Source organism: Neofelis nebulosa, chromosome 3, assembly GCF_028018385.1.
Source record: "Neofelis nebulosa isolate mNeoNeb1 chromosome 3, mNeoNeb1.pri, whole genome shotgun sequence".
Taxonomy (NCBI): Eukaryota; Metazoa; Chordata; class Mammalia; order Carnivora; family Felidae; genus Neofelis; species Neofelis nebulosa.
Genome location: NC_080784.1, coordinates 85,431,884 through 85,451,520, shown reverse-complemented (window position 1 = coordinate 85,451,520; position 19,637 = coordinate 85,431,884). Strand labels below are relative to the sequence as shown.

Genomic DNA, 19,637 nt, shown 5'->3' with positions numbered 1-19,637 from the left:
AGAAGGAGAAGAAGAAGAAGAAGAAGAAGAAGAAGAAGAAGAAGAAGAAGAAGAAGAAGAAGAAGAAGAAGAAGAAGAAGAAGAAGGAGAAGAAGAAGAAGAAGAGGAAGAAGATCTGGCCAATAATGTATCATCAGTAGGTCATAGTATTAAATGCAAACTTTACATACGTATCTCAGAATCTCAAGCTAGAAAGGGACTGTAAATATTGTGGAAAAAATGTCACTGAGTCCAATCCCTCATGTGCCATTTAAATCACCTCTGACCAAGATGTCATGGCCAATGATACTGGGCTCAGTAGTTCACTATCTCAGGAAGAAAATCAGATATTCTATTTCTTCATAGCTTTGACAGCTAGAAAGTTCTTCTTTAATCCTTAGTCAAAATATATATTTCCTAAGCTTCCTTTTCCCCCCTGAATGCATCTCCAACATCTTAGTATTCTTTATGCTCCCATTTTAAACACCCAATATCAGTGCTTTGGAATCGTTGCATAGTAACCCTGCTCAAAAGACCCTTATATCTACTGCATACTTACTAATTTGATTCTGCATCAGTCTACCATTCTTCTGGGTAGTCTTTGCACCAGAGCAGAGATAGGAATTGCTAAATCAGAGGCACTGTCTCTTCATTCTCTTGAGATCACAAACTCATCATTTCCTTGACTCCCATCAGAGGAAAACAAAGTTACACTGGGCCATAGTTTGGAAACAAATTTGGAACCTAATACAAAATGCAGACATTAGTGTTTGGAAAGGAAAACTTCTCTTGTGATTTGTTTTTCTTGAAGCAGATAACTAAAACAGAATAGTGAAAACTGTATAAACCTGGGAGTCTAGAAATACAGATTCTAAGTCCTGGTTCTGCTACTTATTCCTCTGTAATCCATAAAATCCAAATCTCTCTGTCCCTTTAGGGATGTTTTAGACTCCTAAGATTGATTACTTGACTTCTAATAACGATCCCTAAGTCATTAGCTAAACAAAGAAGTAAAATTAAAATAAAACTGTTGAGCAATGTAGCCTCATTTGTATTTAAGATTTCCAGTAACCAGTGAACAGAAGAAGTATTCAGTGGTATTGAAATAAAAAATATACCATTGTTAGCTAGCATCCTGATTGTCATCAGTTATTTTTTTCTGCTCTTGGAACCTTATAGATTCATATGCCCCATCTCACAGAGAAGAGTTGCCATCACCTGAAAAAACACAGAAATACCATATAGACATAAGTGAAGATAAAACCTATGCCTATATTAACTGAAAATCCTTTCCCTTAATTTACTCATTTGAAAGATACTGGGTTCCTGTATAAGTTATGGTAATGCTTGCTTTTGTAAGAGCTATCCATGAAATCTCAGTCTGGTTTGTATTATCTCATTGATCCAATTTTTGACTGAGGAGGGCATGGAAGGAGGCCTATTTTATGAAGTCCTTCAGGCACTCATGCTGAAAGAGACTCCATCATCTTGGAGGCAAGTGGCTTAGTCACCCTGAATATGGAAATCCAACAGGGAAATGAGGACAGAGAGACAATGATGATCACATGAGAGCCTTTTATGGGCCAGGTCTGGAAGTGTCACATGATTCCCCTGGGTGAAAGTGGGTTGAGCAGTCATAACTCTATACCTTGGGATGGAACCAGGATCTCTGATGGACAGCTGACTATCTCCATCACAGTCGACTATGAAGATTTTATGAGGCTCAAAATTAGTCCAAGGAAGGTTGCATACATTTGTCTATATCAATGGTAGATACATAAATAATGAAGAAAGTAAAACAAATGATTTGGTAATAAAGACTTTGGCATCAAGAATAGTTGAAGACAAGAGGATAATCAGAATGTGGTTATAGCCTGCCTGCACATTAGGGAGGACAGACAACAGGGGCCCAGGAGAAATGTAGTTCTGTGTGGGAATTATCAGAAACATCTTCAAGGCAAAAGTCATATTAGAAAAGGGAATTTCTAGGGTTGTTATTTTCACTGTCATATGATAAAATATACATATGCTCCTCAGGCTGGAGTACAGGATATTTTCTATGTGGATTTTGTCTCAGCCATTATTAAAATGGCTTTTGTTTTGTGGCTTCTGCAAATGTCCTCTGTCTGGAGGCACCTTTCATTAGGTGGTTACCTGTTGGAACTTTACCAACCCAACAAACCCTTGTCATATATATGCCAGGAAGAATATTGTCTCCCCTTGGAACTCTCATATTATTTATGTTATGGTGGCTTGTTATGTGGTTATTTATTTATATGTTGTTATATTAATTTACTTTTTCTGACTACACACATTGTATCTTAAAGTGTTATTGAGTGAATAATTGAAATGGTGAACTGATTTATACATTAAACAAGTTCTTTTTAAACACGTTGTACCAGAATTGCTCGGGGATTCGAGTCTCAGTCAGTATAATTGGGGCATTTTGCATTTCTGAAAAGCTCCCAGATGATTTGATTTCATCAGCTTTGGGAAAACAGATGACTAAGTCTACTGAATCTGAGGTAAAATTGTTAAGTCACATTTTAGACAAAAACACAAAGAGATCAGTGGTTTTAATTACCTCAAATACATTGATAGGCATATGATTTTAGCACTGGAAAGTTTAGAGAGAACAGGGATCTATTTCCTGGGAAAAGTAAATAAAACTTCTCAAGAAGGGAACATCTATCTATTGCATTTTTTGTATCCTAGTGCATAGGAAGTAGTAGAATAGATGACTATGAGTGAGTTCCAAAGTAACCATCATCACAGTAACATCACCTTTAGTACTGTCATACGAGTGAGGAAACAAAAGAAATAGTTAAGTATTAGAGAAAAAGACAGATGGCAGAAATATGTGGGCATTAGTTGGGAAATCATTTTAAATTAAAATAGAGAAAGTCAATAGCCTACAGGAATCCTAGTGATTGCTTACCAAGTCCCTTACTACAAGCCCAGAAAAAAAAATGCATGCTGGGGATTAAAATTACAGGCATGTATAATATAGGAAAACAATAATACTGGAAAAGAAAAGGTACCTATTTTTGTTATTTAAAGTTCAACCAGCTCTATTAATTTTGAGAAAATACAGCTTTCAAATTTTGCTCTTTTGAATAGCTTCGTGCACAAGCAAGACATACTACCAGTCAAATGCCATAAACTGTCACCTGTTAAAAATCATCTTTCAGAAAATGGAAGGACAGGCAGAGTGAGGATGACAGGAAAGCCCTCAAAAGAGCCAATAGATCCAGTAATATCTGGGAATAAAATGGTTTCCCCCCAAACAACTTGTAAGATTACTTTTTAAGAAATGTCAAAACAAATAAAAACACATTTTAAAGAATATATCAAAGAAAAAGAGCCAGCTACAGACTCTGTGAATTCATGATTATGGTCCAACAAAGAGAACACTTAGGATTTAAGGTCAAAACAAAACAAAAGGACAGACATAAACTGATAGGCTTCTTCCTTTGAAAGGTAAGATTTGAGGAGACACCACACATTATCTGCACTTCTAATCTACCATTTCAGAAGTGCAGAATAAAATAATATACAAGTTATAATTTGTGGATTATACAAAAATCTAATGATATAAGTTAGCATTTTTAAGCATTTATATATTCAAGGGCTGTGCCTTAAAACACTCATTATTATTTATCTTTGCTTTAGTTGTTTCCAAATTAGATAGGGCTGACTAAAGTCCAGTAGATCAAGGCCAAACAAAGAGGGTCAAGAACTAAGAAGAGACCAGAGTGACTTCTCCTAAAGGAGATGGGACCTAGGAAGCTATTGAGATACATGCTCTTACAGAGTTCTTAATGTGTGCAATAGGGAAACCATGACTTGAAAATCCACATGGTTCCATAAAGAGATTCAGAAGCTTGGGTTATGTTTGAGCAGCAGAGATGCAGAGATCAGTGTCAAAAATTCAGAACATTACTGGGTTTAGTTTCAGTGTGGCTCCATGATTGTAGACTGAAAGGCTGGTACTGAAGTTCCCTGAAACCATACTGTGCCAGAGCAGCTGATCCAGTCCGTGAGGTGACCCCCAAATCTGTATTTAGTGGCATTCCCTTATTAGCCTGAATTTAGCCATGGTGAGAGTATTTATACCTTGAAAATGGACGAACACTAAAAATTTGGACTTCTGTTTTCTAGAGAGCCAGTTTCTCAGCACACTACGGCCCTACAGAGACATTTTCAAGACTTCTACCTATTAGGACTCTAAGAGAAAGAATTAGAGGAGACATACTAAATAAAATCCAAAGAGGATAATGATAGAGCTCTGAACCTAGATTAGATGTTGTCTAATTATATGATAAAATACCTCTGAGATAGTTATCCTATTCAGGGAGGTAAAGGTAATTAAAATTTGCATGAATATGAGATGTGTTTGGTAGATCCAGCGATAGATGACTTCATATCTCTCACTACAGGAGTCTCTCTAACAAAAAATTCATAAGAGTAGGTTAGAAAAACAAATTCCTGGACCAAAATCAAAAGGAAGAAGATACTCAGATGCAGCCATAGGTACCTGTGTGACACAAAATAGAGAACAAAAGGGATCAATTTAAGAAGCAAATTAAACTGTTTAATCCTCATCTGAACCTTCCACCCAAGTGTAAGAGAACAACAGAGACAAATCACTCTCATTTAAAAAAAACAAAAAAACAAAAAAAACAGGCAGAAGAGGTTCCAGTTCAAGCCAGTGACATAGGAAAACTCTGAACTCACCTCCTTAACAGAATGCACCAAACTGCACCTATTAATAGAATAGTTTCTCCTGAAGAAGAACAGAGGTCTGACCGAACAGCTACTGAACAACGAAAGATAGAACAGATAAAGAGAAACCAAGAGAACAGCAAGAGAGATGAAGATACATAACAAAGGGACCCCTCCCCCACCCCTGATGTTGTGAATAGCACGGGGGGGTGGGGGGGGGGCGATAGTACAGAAAAAAAAAAAAGCCAAGGTTTAAAAGAGCAACTAGCATATAAAAGAGAACACTAGAACTCTGCCAATTGGCAGGGGAGCTGCAGGCAGGTTCTTCAGGTCAGAGGGACTGTAGAACCACTGGGTTTACACTCCCATTCCACCTTAAAAGCTGAGATCTGAGCCAGGTCTGGACACCATAAGTGGGCAAGTCCAGTTGTCTCAGTGAGCTTGCAACTTCAGCAGCCCCAGGTCCACAAACCCACATCATCTCTACCCATGCTGGGGCACAGAAAATGAAGCCAGAATTTGAAAGGGCTGAGGAGTTTTGGGAATGCTCTCCCTCACTCCTCCTAAAAAGCCCAGACCAGAGCAGGGATGGACACACTAAGGGGCAGGTTTGAACATCATAGTTAGTGGGCCCCAATGCCATAAATGGCTGATCAGATCATCACAGAAATCTTGCAACTTTAGCAAGCTCAGAGTCCACAACCCACACTGGTCCTAGCCACACTAAGACACAGAAAAAAAAAAAAAAAAAAAAAAAAAAAAAAAGCTGAAGTTTAAAAGAGCCAAGGAACTGTAGGAATGCTCTCTGCCCACTACCTGAAAAGCCCAGACTACAGCAAGGTCCAGCTCATAGTGAGCCAGCAAAAGTCACCAAGCATACAGTCTGCATAGTGGGACACCCATTATGAAAGACCTCTCCTTCAACTTTAGGAAAAGTAGCTGTTTTGCCTAATCCATAGAAACAAACACAAAAAGTCAAGCAGAATAGGGAGACAGAGGAACGTACTCCAAAAGAAAGAACAAGAAATAATCTTGGAAAAATAATTAAATGAAACAGAGGTAAGCAATATACCTGATAAAGAATTTTTTTGTTTATTCGTTTATTTTTTTTAAACATAATTTTTGGTCAAGTTAGCTAAGTGTGCTCTTGGTTTCAGGGGTAGATTCCCATGATTCATTGCTTATATGCAACACCCAGTGCTTATCCCAACAAGTGCCCTCCTCAATGTTCATCACCCATTTCCCCCTCTTCCCTGCCACCTCCTATCAACCCTCAGTTTGTTCTCTGTATTTAGGAATCTCTTGTGGGTTTGCTTCCCTCTTTGCTTGAAACTATTTTTCCCCTTCCCTTACCCCATGGTCTTCTGTTAAGTTTCTCAAGTTCCACATATGAGTCAAAACATATGATATCTGTCTCTTTCTGACTGACTTATTTCACTTAGTATAACACCCTTCAGTTCCATCCACATTGTTGCAAATGGCAGGATTTCATTCTTTCTCATTGCCAAGTAGTATTCCATTGTATATATAAACCACATCTTCTTTCTCCGATCATCAGTTGATGGACATTTGGGCTCTTTCTATGATTTGGCTATTGTTGAAAGTGCTGCTATAAACATTGGGGTACAAGTGTCCATATGAATCAACACTCCTGTATCTTTTGGATGAATTCCTAGTAGTGCTATTGCTGGATCATATGGTAGTTCTATTTTTAATTTTTTGAGGAAACTCCACACTGTTTTCCAGAGCTACTGCACCAGTGTGCATTCGCACCAACAGTGCAAGAGGATTCCCGTTTCTCCACATCCTCGCCAATATCTGTGTTTGTCTGAGTTTTTAATTGTAGCCAATTCTGACGGGTGTGAGGTAGTATCTCAGTGTGGTTTTGATTTATATTTCCCTGATGATGAGTGATGTTGAGCATCTTTTCATGTGTCTGTTGACCATCTGGATGTCTTCTTTGGAAAAGTGTCTATTCATGTCTTCTGCCCATTTCTTCACTGGATTATTTGTTTTCCAGGTGTTGAGTTTGGTAAACTCTTTACAGATTTTGGATACTAATCCTTTATCTAATATGTCTGATATGTCATTAGCAAATATCTTCTCCCATTCTTTCAGCTGCCTTTTAGTTTTGTTGATTGGTTCCTTTGCAGTGCAGAAGCTTTTTATCTAGATGAGACCCCAATAATTCATTTTTGCATTTATTTCCCTTGCTTTCAGACACGTGTCAAGTAAGATGCTGCTGTGGTTGAGGTCAAAGAGGTTGTTGCCTGTTTTTTCCTCTAGGGTTTTGATGGTTTCTTGTCTCACATTTAGGTCTTTCATCTATTTTGAGTTTATTTTTGTGTATGGTATAAAAAAGTGATCCAGTTTCATTCTTCTGCATTTTGCTGTCCAGTTTTCCCAGCACTATTTGTTAAAGAGACTGTCTTTTTTTCCATTGGATACTCTTTCCTGCTTTGTCAAAAATTAGTTGGCCATACATTTTTGGGTCTAATTCTGGGTTCTCTATTCTATTCCATTGGTCTATGTGTCTGTTTTTTGCCAATACCATACTGTCTTGATGGTTACAACTTTGTTTAGAGGCTAAAGTCCAGGATTCTGATACCTCCCACTTTGCTTTGCTTTTTCAAAATTACTATTTGGGGTCTTTGTGGTTCCATATAAAATTTAGGATTGTTTGTTCTAGCTTTGAGAAGAATGGTGGTGCAATTTTTATTGGGATTACATTGAATGTATAGACTGCTTTTGGAAGTATTGACATTTTAACAATATTTGTTCTTCCAGGAACCTTTAAAAACCTATAAAAATATATAGGTTTTTCTTTACAGAAACCATTTTCTTTTAAAAATCACACATCTTAAAACACAAAATTAATGTAAGTGCATGGTAAAATAAATGAAACAAAGGTAAAAAATGCAAAATAAAATTATTTCTCCATGATAAAAAAGGAAAGAAAGAAAGAAAGAAAGAAAGACCATCTCATTTAAAATTGCACCAAAAAGAATAAAATACCTAGGAATAAATTTAACCAAAGAGGCAAGAGACCTGTATTCTGAAAACTATAAACATTCATAAAACAAACTGAAGATGATAGAAGCAAATGTAAAGATATTCTACGCTCATGGATTAGAAGAATTAATATTGTCAAAATCTTCATATTACCCAAGCAACCTATATATCCAATGTAATCCCTATGAGAATACCAATAGTATTTTTCACAAAATAGAGCAAATGATACCAAAATTTGTATGAAGACCTCAAATAACCAAATAAACCCTGAGAAAGAACAAAGCTGAAAGTATTATAATTCTGGATTTCAAGATATACTACAAACCTGAAGAATCAAAACAGTATGGTACTGGCACAAAAACAGATCATAGATCAACAAAACAAAATAGAGACCCCAGAAATAAAACCATGATTGTTTCTTCAATTTATCTCACTGACAAAAGAGGCAAGACTATACAATGGGAAAAAGACAATCCTTTCAATAAATGGTGCTGGGAAAATGGGACAGCTACACGTAAAAGAATGAAACTGAACCACTTTTAACACCATACACAAAAATAAAATCAAAATGGATTAAAGACTTAAATATGACACCTGAAAACACAAAAATCCTACAAGGGAACACAGGCAGCAATTTTTCTGACATAAGCCATAGCAACATTTTTCTAGATATGTTTCTGAAGGCAAAGGAAACAAAAGTAAAATTAAACTATTAGGACTACATCAAAAATAAAAAGCTTTTGCACACAAAAGGAAATAATCAACAAAACTAATGGGAGAACCTACTGAATTGGAGAAGATATTTACAAATGATATACCTGATAAAGGATTAATATCTAAAATGTATAAAGAACTGATACAACTCAACACCAAGAAGATAAACAACCAAATTAAAAATGGGTAGAGGACCTGAATAGACATATTTCCAAAGAACATATTTGGATGGTCAACAGACACATGAAAAAATGCTCAACATCACTAATCATCTGGGAAATGCAAATCAAAACCACAATGAGATATCACCTCATCCTGTTAGAATGGACACAATCAAGAAGATAAGAAACAACACTCATGCACTGTTAGTGAGAATGTAAATTAGTACAGCACTGTGTAAAACAGTATGAAGTTTCCTCAAAAAATTAAAAATAGAAATACCATATGATCCAATAATTCCACTATTGGGTGTTTACCCAGGGAAAATGAAAACACTAACTCATAAAGACATGTGCAACCCTATGTTTATTGTAGCATTATTTAATATAGCCAACACATGGAAGCAACCTAAGTGTCCATCAATATATGAAGATAAGCTATAAAGGAAGTGTGAAATTGTGTCATTTGAGACAACATGGATGGACCTACACAGTACTATACTAAGTGAAAAAAGTCAAAGTGAGAAAGACAAATACCATATGATTCTATTCATAATTGGAATTTTTAAAAGTAAACAAAAAGCAAAGGCAGCACTATAAATACAGAGAACAAACTGATGGTTGTCAGAGGGGAGGGGCTGGGCAGTTGGACAAAATGGGTGAAGGAGAGAGTGTAGATACAGGCCTCCAGTTATGAGATGAGTAAGTCATTAGAATAAAAGGCAGAGCACAAGGAATATAGTCAGTGTTGGATGCTAGGGTGGCTCAGTCAGATGAGCATATGACTTTTGATTTCATCTCAGGTCATGATCTTAAGGTCCTGAGATCAAGCCCTGCATCAGGTTCCATGCTGTGCGTAGAGTCTGCTTGAGATTCTTTCCCTCTCCCTCTGCCCCTGCCTGGCTTGCGTGCTCACATGCGCGCGCTCTCTCTCTCTCTCTCTTTCAAAAAATAAAAATAAAAGGAATACAATCAGTGATATTGTAATAGAGGTGTAACGGAACAGATGGGACCTATATTTGTGATGAACATAGAATAATATATAAACTTGTCAAATCACTAAATTGTACACCTGAAACTAATGTAACATTGTGTGTTAACTATACTAAAATTAAATATGTATATAAAGACATGTGCATCATGATTTCCCTAGGTCCTAGTCAAATTTGTAGACTTGAAGTCTGTAGTTTATAGACTAATGTAATGTCATGCACATATTTTGGATCAAACTGAAAAGTAAGGAGCTAACACAGAATTAATATAACTATATGATTACAGGCAGTGGGGAAGGACTCATGCTCTAAAGTGATGAGCAACAACTTGAATTTATTTGTAAAATTCAGGAATACTCACTAGTGATTCTTAGAAATTCTTGGAGGGAGACCAAAATTTCTTGAATGGAATAGGGACTCAAGATTATTGCTCCTTAGATACCAAAGGAAAATGTGGTACCAAAAATATGACTTTTACTCATAGAATCCAGGGCTTTAACAGAGCCATGATGCAATCTGGGAATCTCTAGACTATTTCTCTTGGGAATATGAATCTTAGTGATGGAGCAGTTAATAAGGATGAGAGAACTCTGGGCATCATAACAGGGTTACAGTAAAAATACTGGAAATTTTTCCCATCCTAGAACATCATGTATAGTTCTTATCACTGTATCTTAAGAAAAGTACTTAAAACTTAAAAAGAGCCAGAAAACAGCACCTAAAGCCATCAGGTGAGTGATGTATGAGGGCTGCCATATACAGTCAGATTAAAATGGAAAGTTTTTTCTAATGTGGAAACAGAAGCTGATACATAATTGCAACATAAAAAAGAGCAGCTTAAAAATCAATATAATTTACCAATGTAATATAGATTTGTTCAACAAGTTTCAGAGTACTAGGGCAAAAAGATGTGCTTTAAGTAAGATTATCAGTATTTTATTAATACCAATTAGAAATTCATAGAATTCAATAGAAATTCATTCTGGCAATATAGAGACATTACATACGAATTTATCAAATTTATGAAGAAGTAAGCCACAAACAATTATTAAAAGAAATCTTAGATATAGTCTATCTTTACAGTTGAAAGTCACAACTTCTAATAATTATGCCTTAACACATCCACTGGCAATCAAACACTAGAATTAGAAGACCCAAAGTATATCACCAATTAAATTCCAGAATATTATAAAATATTTTTAATGTTTATTTATTAAACATTAGAGAGAGAGAGTGGGGGAGTGGGGGAGGGCAGAGAGAGAGAGTGAGACACAGAATCTGAAGCAGGTTCCAGGCTCTGAACTGTCAGCACAGAGCCTGACAGGGGGCTTGAACTCATGAGCTGTGAGATCATGACCTGAGCCAAAGTCAGCTGCCCAACCAAATGAACCACCCAGGTGCCCCTATTCCAGAATATTTTTAAAAACCAATTTAACAATAACTGATAACTAATTTCATAAGATAAAAACATCAGTAAATTAAAGAATTCCTTAGAAAAAGGCATCTTTGGGGCATCTGGGTGGCTCTATCGGCTAAGTGTCCAACTTTGGCTCAGGTCATGATCTTGTGTTTCATAGATTCGAGCCCTGCATTGGGCTCTGTGCTGACAGTTCAGAGCTTGGAGCCTGCTTCAGATCCTATGTCTCCCTCCCTCTCTGCCCCTCCCCTGCTCACGCTCTGTCTCTCTCACTCTATCAAAAATAAATAAACATTCAAAAAAAAAAAAAAAAGAAAAAGGAAAAGGTCTCTTTGTTCAGATATTATGGAAACAATTGCAATTTAGGGGTCTTATATTTAGTTGTTGATTAATAGTGATTTCTACTGTAAAAAGAATTAGCAATCAAAGGGGAACTGAAGTTATCAGAATGTTAATTTGTAATTTGGGGTACTAAAGCAGAGATACTTGCCTGCCTATCAGAGAATCTTTGTTCTGTATGAGATTTCAAGAAATTAGTCTGCTCCTTTATAGGAGACTTCAGAGAAGTCATAAACACATACATTTTTAAACTTGACACTAAGGGAGATACTACATTACTTTGATAGAGGAGACTGTGAACTCAAGTCAGCGAGAGCAAAGTAGTAAAAATCCAGGCATAGTCTCAATCTTCATTTAAATGTTTTCGGGAGCACCTCACTGGAGTGGGGATTGTCTCATTTAGAAAGAAAACAAAACAAAAAACCTGTATTTAACTTTTAATTTTTTTAATGTTTATTTATTTTTTTTTTAATTTTTTAACATTTATTTATTTTTGAGACAGAGAGAGAGAGCATGAACGGGGGGAGGGTCAGAGAGAGGGAGACACAGAATCTGAAACAGGCTCCAGGCTCTGAGCTGTCAGCACAGAGCCCAACGCGGGGCTGGAACTCACAGACCGTGAGATCATGACCTGAGCCGAAGTCGGCCGCTTAACCCACTGAGCCACCCAGGCGCCCCGGTGTTTATTTATTTTTGAGAGAGAGAGGGGGCAGGGAGAGCAGGGGAGGGGCAGAGAGAGAGGGAGGCACAGGATCTGAAGCAGGCTCCAGGCTCTGAGCTGTCAGCACAGAGCCCTACACAGAGCTTGAACTCGCAAACCATGAGACCATGACCGGAGCTGAAGTCAGATGCTTAACCAACTGAGCCACCCTGGCACCCCTCAGGTATTTAACTTTTAGACTGATAGTCTATATCTCTGAACTACAAAAACCCAATGTATAACATTCATTCAAAGGGAGATTTGTAAAAAAAAAAACAAAAAACAAAAAACAAAGGGAGATTTGTTTTCCAAAATCTGAGTTTTCATAAACATCACAAAGATTAATACTCCTTCATCATTTGAGAAGGAAAATAATTTATTTTTCATAACATAAGACATTATCTAATTTGATCTTCAAGACAGTCCTAGAACGGGTAAGAGTAGGTAACATGATTTCTATTTTATAAAAGAAAAAAGTAAATCTCTAAGAACTAGCAAATATATCAGTAACTTCCTATTTTTCAATGTCCACTGTATGATCTGGTTTAATTGGAGACTTAGCTAGGTCAAGGAATTGAGATTTGAATGGATCTGTCTGATTCTAAACCCATGCTCTTAACCCACTATATTTTAGATTTCTTGTCCAAGGTAACATGCATTTACTACTAGCTAACAATTACGCTCCCGAACTAGTGTTCTTCTTGATTATACAAATTGCCTCCCACATCTATCCACAACTAAACAGCAGTGTGAATAAGGCTGGCAATGGCTAGCCATTCACTGAATTATTTTCCCTTTGTTTGTATGCACACACCTAGACTACACTTCCCAGCCTTCTGTGCAATTACGCACGGCCACGTGACTGAGATCTGGTTGACAGCATGTAGTAGATGCTTTGTACATGTATTACAGACTGGGCCTAATAATTCTCCCATACTCTCCTCCTTGTTCTTTCCCACAAAAGGAAAGATCTTGTTTCCCTACATTACCATATATTTGAAGGTCTTCTACCTATCAAGAATGGTCAGATTGCAATTTGTATGGAAAGAAGAAATAAACTTTTATTCCCATGAGCCACCAAAATTTTGGAACTTCCAAAGGGATTGTATCATTTCATGCTCCCACCAGCAAAGTATGAGAAGTCCAATTATTTCACATTCTTACCAACATTTGGTGCTATCCATCTTTCTATTATTAGATATTCAATCCATATGTAGTGATAAATGTGGCTTTAATTTGCATTTTCCTGATAACTTATAATTTTAAGCATTTTCTATGTTCATAACCCATTTGTTACTTGTTCATTTGAAACTATTCCAACCTTTTCCCTATTTTTCACTGGGAAATTTGTCTTTTCATTATTATGTGATAGCAGTGTTTATATTCTGGATATAATCTCATCAAATATATTTTTGTTGGAATACTTTTTTGTCATGAATATTTTCTTCCTATATGTGACTTGCCATTTCATTTTCCTAATGGTATTTTTCAAATAGAATACATTGTACACATTTTTAAAATCCAATTATCTGTTTTTCTTTTTATAGCTTGTGTTTTTTTTTTAGCATATATTAGAAATCGTTTCCTGAACAAGTTCATGAGACAAGTCTACTTTGTTTGCCTTTAGAAGGTTTATCTAGAATATAGCCCATCTAGTGAGAGTAAGAGCTGGTGTCATTCTATTACCTAAATTTATCCATTTCCAACAACATTTATTGCAAAGAATTTTCTAAATGATTGCCTTGGCACCTATATCAAAAATTAATTGACCGTTACATGTAGGTCTATTTCTGAACATTCTATTTTATCTATTGACCTATTTGTCTAAATGTATGCCACTAGATGCTGTCTGGAACTTAATAACATTATAGTACATCTTAAAATTAGGGACCATAAATCCCCCAACTTTGTTCTGTTTCAAGAGGTTTTGTCTATTCTAGGTCTTGTGTATTTCCATATAATTTTAGTATCAATTTGTCAATTTCTACCTCCAAAGAAGTCTTCTGGGATTTTAATTGGGATTGCATTTAATTTATAGAACAGTTTTGGGAAAAGACTTCTTAATTGAGTTCTTTAATCTATAAATATAGTTTAAAGATTTTCTTTAAATTCTGTAAACAAAATTTTATAATTTTCATTCCAGAAGTCTTATACATATTTTATTAAAAATCCCTGAATATTTTATTTTGGGGAATGCTTTTATAAATAATGCATCCAAAATGTATCTTTTTTTTTTCTTTTTAGAGAGAGAAAGCCCAGAAAGCCCAAGATGGGGAAAGAGGCAGAGAGAGAGAGAGACCGAGAACCTTAAGCACACTCCATGCTCAGTGCAGAACCCAATACGGGGCTCTATCCCACAACCCTGGGATCGTGACCCGAGCGAGAATCAATAGTTGGACCCTCAACCAACTTAGTCATCCAGGTGCTTTAAATAACACTTGATCTTTAAGGAAATCCTCCATTTTATTTAACATTTCCCACTTTTTGTAACGTTCTTTTATATTTTTCTTAATATCTTTAGGATGTGTATTATTATCCTGTCTTTCAAATCCAATATTTGTAATTTGCACTTCTCTTTTCTTGATCGGTCTTGTTAGAGGTTTATCAATTTGATTAATCCTTTGGGAAAAAAACCATTCCTAGCCCTTTAACTTTTTGTCTCTTTTTATTTCATTGATTTCCTGACTTATTATTTCTTTTCTTCAACCTTGGTTTTAATTTTCTCTCCTTTGGTTAGCTTTTTTTTTTTTTTTTTTTTTTTTAAGACTGTTTACTTTTTTTATTTTGAGAGAGAGTGCATATGTGAGTGGGGGAGGGGCGGAGAGAGAGGGAGAGAGAAAATCCCAAACAGGCTCTGAGCTGTCAGCAAAGAGCCCAACTTGGCTCTGGAAAGTCCGAGGGACTGTTAACCAACTGAGCCAGGCACCCCTCCCTTTTTAAGCTTCTTAATGTGAAAATTTAGGTTACTAATTTGAAGTGTTTCTTCTATTATAATATAAACATTAAAAGCATTCATTTATTTCTAAATACTGCTCTAAGCTGTATCCTACAAATGTTAATATGTTGGGTTTAATTTTTACTTAAAATAAAGTATTTCTGGTTTTCCTTGGAGATTCTTCTTTGTACCATAACTTACTCAGATATGTGCTACTTAATTCCCAATATTTGGTGAGTTTTAAGATTTCTTATGTGTTTCTTTTTTCTAATTTAATTATATTCTACCTATTGTGATCAGAGAAACTATTGTGTAAAAGGTCAGTCTTTTGAAACCTTTGAAACTCCTTTTATGGCCCATCATTGGTCTATGTTGGTGAGTACTCCATAAGTACTGGAGAAGTGTTCTGCAGATGGCAGGAATGGTATTCTACAAATATAAATTAGATCAAGTTGATGGTGTTTTCACGTTTATCATAGACTTACTGATTGATTGATTGATTTTTTGTCTAGTCGTTCTATCAATTCCTGAAAGGGGATATAAAAATACTAACAATGACTAAGCATTTGTGTATTCTTCCTTGAATCTTGCCAATTTTTGCTTCATGCATTTTATGCTCTGTTGTTCAGGTGTATACATGTATAGAATAGTTATATCATCATATATATTGACCTTTTTGTCATTATGAAACATTTCTTCTTTTCAAGTAATAATTCTAGGCTTGAAGTTACTTTGTCTGATTTCAATATAGCTACATCAGCATTAAAATTTCTGATTATTGTTGGCATGTTACATATCTTCCCATCCTTTTATTTCAACATATATGGTGTCTTTATATTAAGAGTTCATCCCTTATAGATGGCATATATTTTATTTTATTCTGTTGAATTTTTGTTAATTTTTTTATAACTCTTTGTATAATGTTTTTAAATGGTGTCTTTAAATGCTCTAATTTACACCCTTAATTTATCATACTCTATTATTGTATCATTTCAGGTAAAATGTAAGAAATTCATAATCTGGGGGCACCTGGTTGGCTCAGTCGGTTGAGCATCCGACTGCGGCTCAGGTCATGATCTTGGGGCAGAGGAGTTCGAGCCCCATGTCAGGCTCTGTGCTGACAGCTCAGAGTCTAGAGCCTGAGTCAGATTCTGTGTCTCCCCCTCTCTGCCCCTCCCCACTCATGCTCTGTCTCTGTCTCTGTCTCTCTCAAAAATAAACATTAAAAAATTCAAAAAAAGACATGCATAATCCCATTTGTCCCCCTTTCTTTGTGCTTTTGCTGTCATATCTTATAAATATTGTCCCCAGAATATATTATTGTTGTGCTAAATAGTCTTCAGTTAAAGAAAATAATAAAAAGATAAAATGTAGGCTTTCATATTTACCAACATATTTATGGTTTCTAGAAATGTTCATTCTTTCCTGTTGACAAAAGTCCCTATGTGGCATCATTTCCCTTCAGCCAGTAAAACTTACTTTAATTTTTCTTGTATGCAACTCTGCAGACAGAATTCCCTCAAAATGAGAAATGTGATTTTATCCTCAATTTTGTTGCATATGTTCTTTGAATATAGAATTCTGATTTAATTTTTGTTTTCTTTCTAAAACTTTAAGGACATTGTTCTATTGTTTTCTAGCTGCTATTGTTTCTGATTAAAAAAAATCATCCATAATTTGTGTTATGGTTCTCCTGTGTGTAATGTGCACTTTCTCTCTGGCTGCTCCCAATATTTTTTTTTTCTTTATCTTTGGTTTTCAGCAGCTTAGCTACATGACTAGAGGTGATTTCTCTTATACCAAGCTACTTGTGGTTTTTTTGAGTGTCTTGGTTCTGTAGTTGGTATTATTTTCAGCAAATTTTGGAAGTTTTTGACCATTATTTATTTCAACATTTTATTGGCCCAATCTTTTCCCCTCTTTTTCTGGGACTCTATTTTCACATAGACCTTTTGACATTACTTTGCATGTAACTGAGATTGTGTTTATTTAAAAAAACAAAACAAAACAAAACAAAACAAAACCAAAAAAACCCTTCTTTTTCTTTGTTCTTCAATTTGGGTAATTTCTGTTGACCTGTCATGCTGACTTACCCTTCATTTTGCAATTTCAACCTGCTATTAATCCCATCCAGTGATACATTTAAAGTTCAGATTTGTAATTCTTTTGAGTTCTAGAATTTCTGTATGATTCTTTATTTGCTCACTCACTTTTTCTATAGATGCTTTAAACTCATGAACATATATATAAAACATGCTATTTAAAATAGTTAATGTTGGGGAACCTGGGTAGCTCAGTCAGTTAAGCAGACTCCTAGCTCAGATCATGATCTCATGGTTCATGGGTTCGAGCCCCAGATCAGGCTCCTCACTGACAGTGCAGAGCCTGCTTAGGATTCTCTCTCCTTCTCTCTCCCCTGCTCTCTCTCTTCCTCTCCTTCTCTCTGTCTCTCAAAATAAATAAATAAATTTTAAAAATAAAATAAAATAGGGGCGCCTGGGTAGCTCAGTTGGTTGAGTGTCCAAATTTGGCTCAGGTCATGATCTCATGGTTTTGTGAGTTCAAGCCCCGCGTCAGGCTCTGTGCTGACAGCTCGGAGCCTGGAGCCTGCTTCTGATTCTGTCTTCCTTTCTCTGTACCCCTCCCCCACTCACACTCTGTCTCTATCTCAAATATAAACATTAATAATATTTTTAAATAAAAAAACAAAATGAAATAATATAGTTAATATAAATAATCTGTGATGAGCTGGTTTTAGTATTTTATTTTTCAACATCTTGACCATCTAGGTTTCTGTTTTTTGTTGACTACTTTATCTTTTGATTCTAGGAAGCATTTTCTTCTTTCATCACATAATTCATAATTTTCATTTTGTTTTGTTTTATGCTAGCCATTGCAGATTTTACATTGAAAGGAGTCTTCACTATGGTGTTTTCCTTTACATATTAAGTTTAGTTTTGACAAGCAGATAATCTACTGGAGGACCCTCCCTTTGTTTTTTACCTTTTTTAGGGAAGATTTATTTTGATTTTGTTTTAAACCTAGGGTGTAGCTCTTATTCTATGGTATAGCCCTTGCTTCCAAAGTATAATCTTTTTGGGGTTTCAACTGATTGAAGTGCTCACCAATTTAATTCTACTACAGATGACTAAACAATAATTTCCTCTAACACCGCACAATTTCTGGTATCTATATTCTATTCTCAGCCTTACCCTTGCATCAGAAACCTCACCCTCAGCTCATGTTTGCCTTCTCTTCTCCATGAGATCTCCACTCTCTGCTTAGAATTCCTTGCCGGCTCCAACTCAGAAATATTGAAAGAATGTGAGGCTCACCTCACACTTTTTTTCCTTTTTACAAGTATCAAGTTTTTGCACTGTATGTTGCTCAATAACAGTGGACTGTCATTTGCTATACTTTGTCCAATTTGATAGTTGCTTACAGTAGAACAATAACTTGAAATACAATTATTCTGTCATGGATAGAATTCTTATATCAGAGGCATCTTAATGACTAATATTCAACAAAAGTCCAATGTAGTACTGAAAAAGTAGTATTCTTGAGTCTGTTTTAAGACTACATCTATATCAATTCAATAGCTAGATATAGATATATCTCCAAATTATTTCCATAACAGTTGTACTGATGTACAGTGCCATTACAGATGTAATGGAATGCCAGTTTCCCTACATAGTTATACACAGTAAGTACTTTATTTTGTTCATAATGAAACAAATCAGGGATAATTTGAATTCAGCATTAATGTTTGAAAAGGCAGAATAACAAGTTGGTATTTGAGCCTCTCAAAAAAAAAAATTCTCTGACTTTGGTTTTCCAGTAGCTTCCAATTGCCTGTGGCTAGCCTGGATTCTCTGACTACAGTTTACTGCAAAACTCTTAAGTCCATAGAAAAAGCATTCTTAAACCTTCTCGTTGTCAACTCACCATTATCATTTTACCAATAGGGTTTTCAACTGGTTTTAATTGTGTATGAGGTGACAATAATTTCACTTCCAGAGGTTTTCAGTTGAGAATCTTAGTTTCAGTCAAAGCCTCAAAAAGTACTACACAATAAACCAGCTGTGCATGTGAAGTCCCTAATTTCTCTAATTTTGTTACTTCTATGCCAGTGACCACTAAAACCTTGTTGGAGAAGTGCTTTTCTTGGATAAACCTTTGACCCTCATCGTCCAGATCACATAGGAAAATTCCACAGGGAAACAAACATCTGCCATCGTCAGCTCACTTGGAAAATGCTTTTATCACTGGACTTTTAGCGTGTCTAGGATGTATTGGTTCCATAGCTTTCAGGTATCTTTGAAGATATGATTTTTGTAATTTAACCAGATTTTATAGCTCTGTCAGCAGGTTTGTTGGCCTCCCGCGACTTACTACCTTCTATTTTGAATTTTTTTTTCAACGTTTTTTATTTATTTTTGGGACAGAGAGAGACAGAGCATGAACGGGGGAGGGGCAGAGAGAGAGGGACACACAGAATCGGAAACAGGCTCCAGGCTCCAGGCTCCGAGCCATCAGCCCAGAGCCTGACGCGGGGCTCGAACTCACGGACCGCAAGATCGTGACCTGGCTGAAGTCGGACGCTTAACCGACTGCGCCACCTAGGAGCTCCTCTACCTTCTATTTTGAAGCAGAAGTCCAGTTTTGC

General features: G+C 36.0%; 1 protein-coding gene across 10 annotated transcripts in view; it reads right to left on the bottom strand.

Moving 5' to 3' along the window:
• INPP4B (inositol polyphosphate-4-phosphatase type II B) overlaps nt 1-19,637 on the bottom strand; it is a 775,173-nt gene that overhangs the window by 411,711 nt on the left and 343,825 nt on the right. For 2 of the 10 annotated variants that reach the window (XM_058721293.1, XM_058721292.1), the window contains exons 2-3: nt 1,098-1,197; nt 539-723 (exon numbers count right to left, since the gene is read on the bottom strand). The exons of the other annotated variants lie outside the window; for them this stretch is intronic. The gene's annotated coding sequence lies outside the window, so the exon portion shown is untranslated. The remainder of the gene's footprint in view (nt 1-538; nt 724-1,097; nt 1,198-19,637) is intronic. 10 annotated transcript variants of the gene reach the window in all.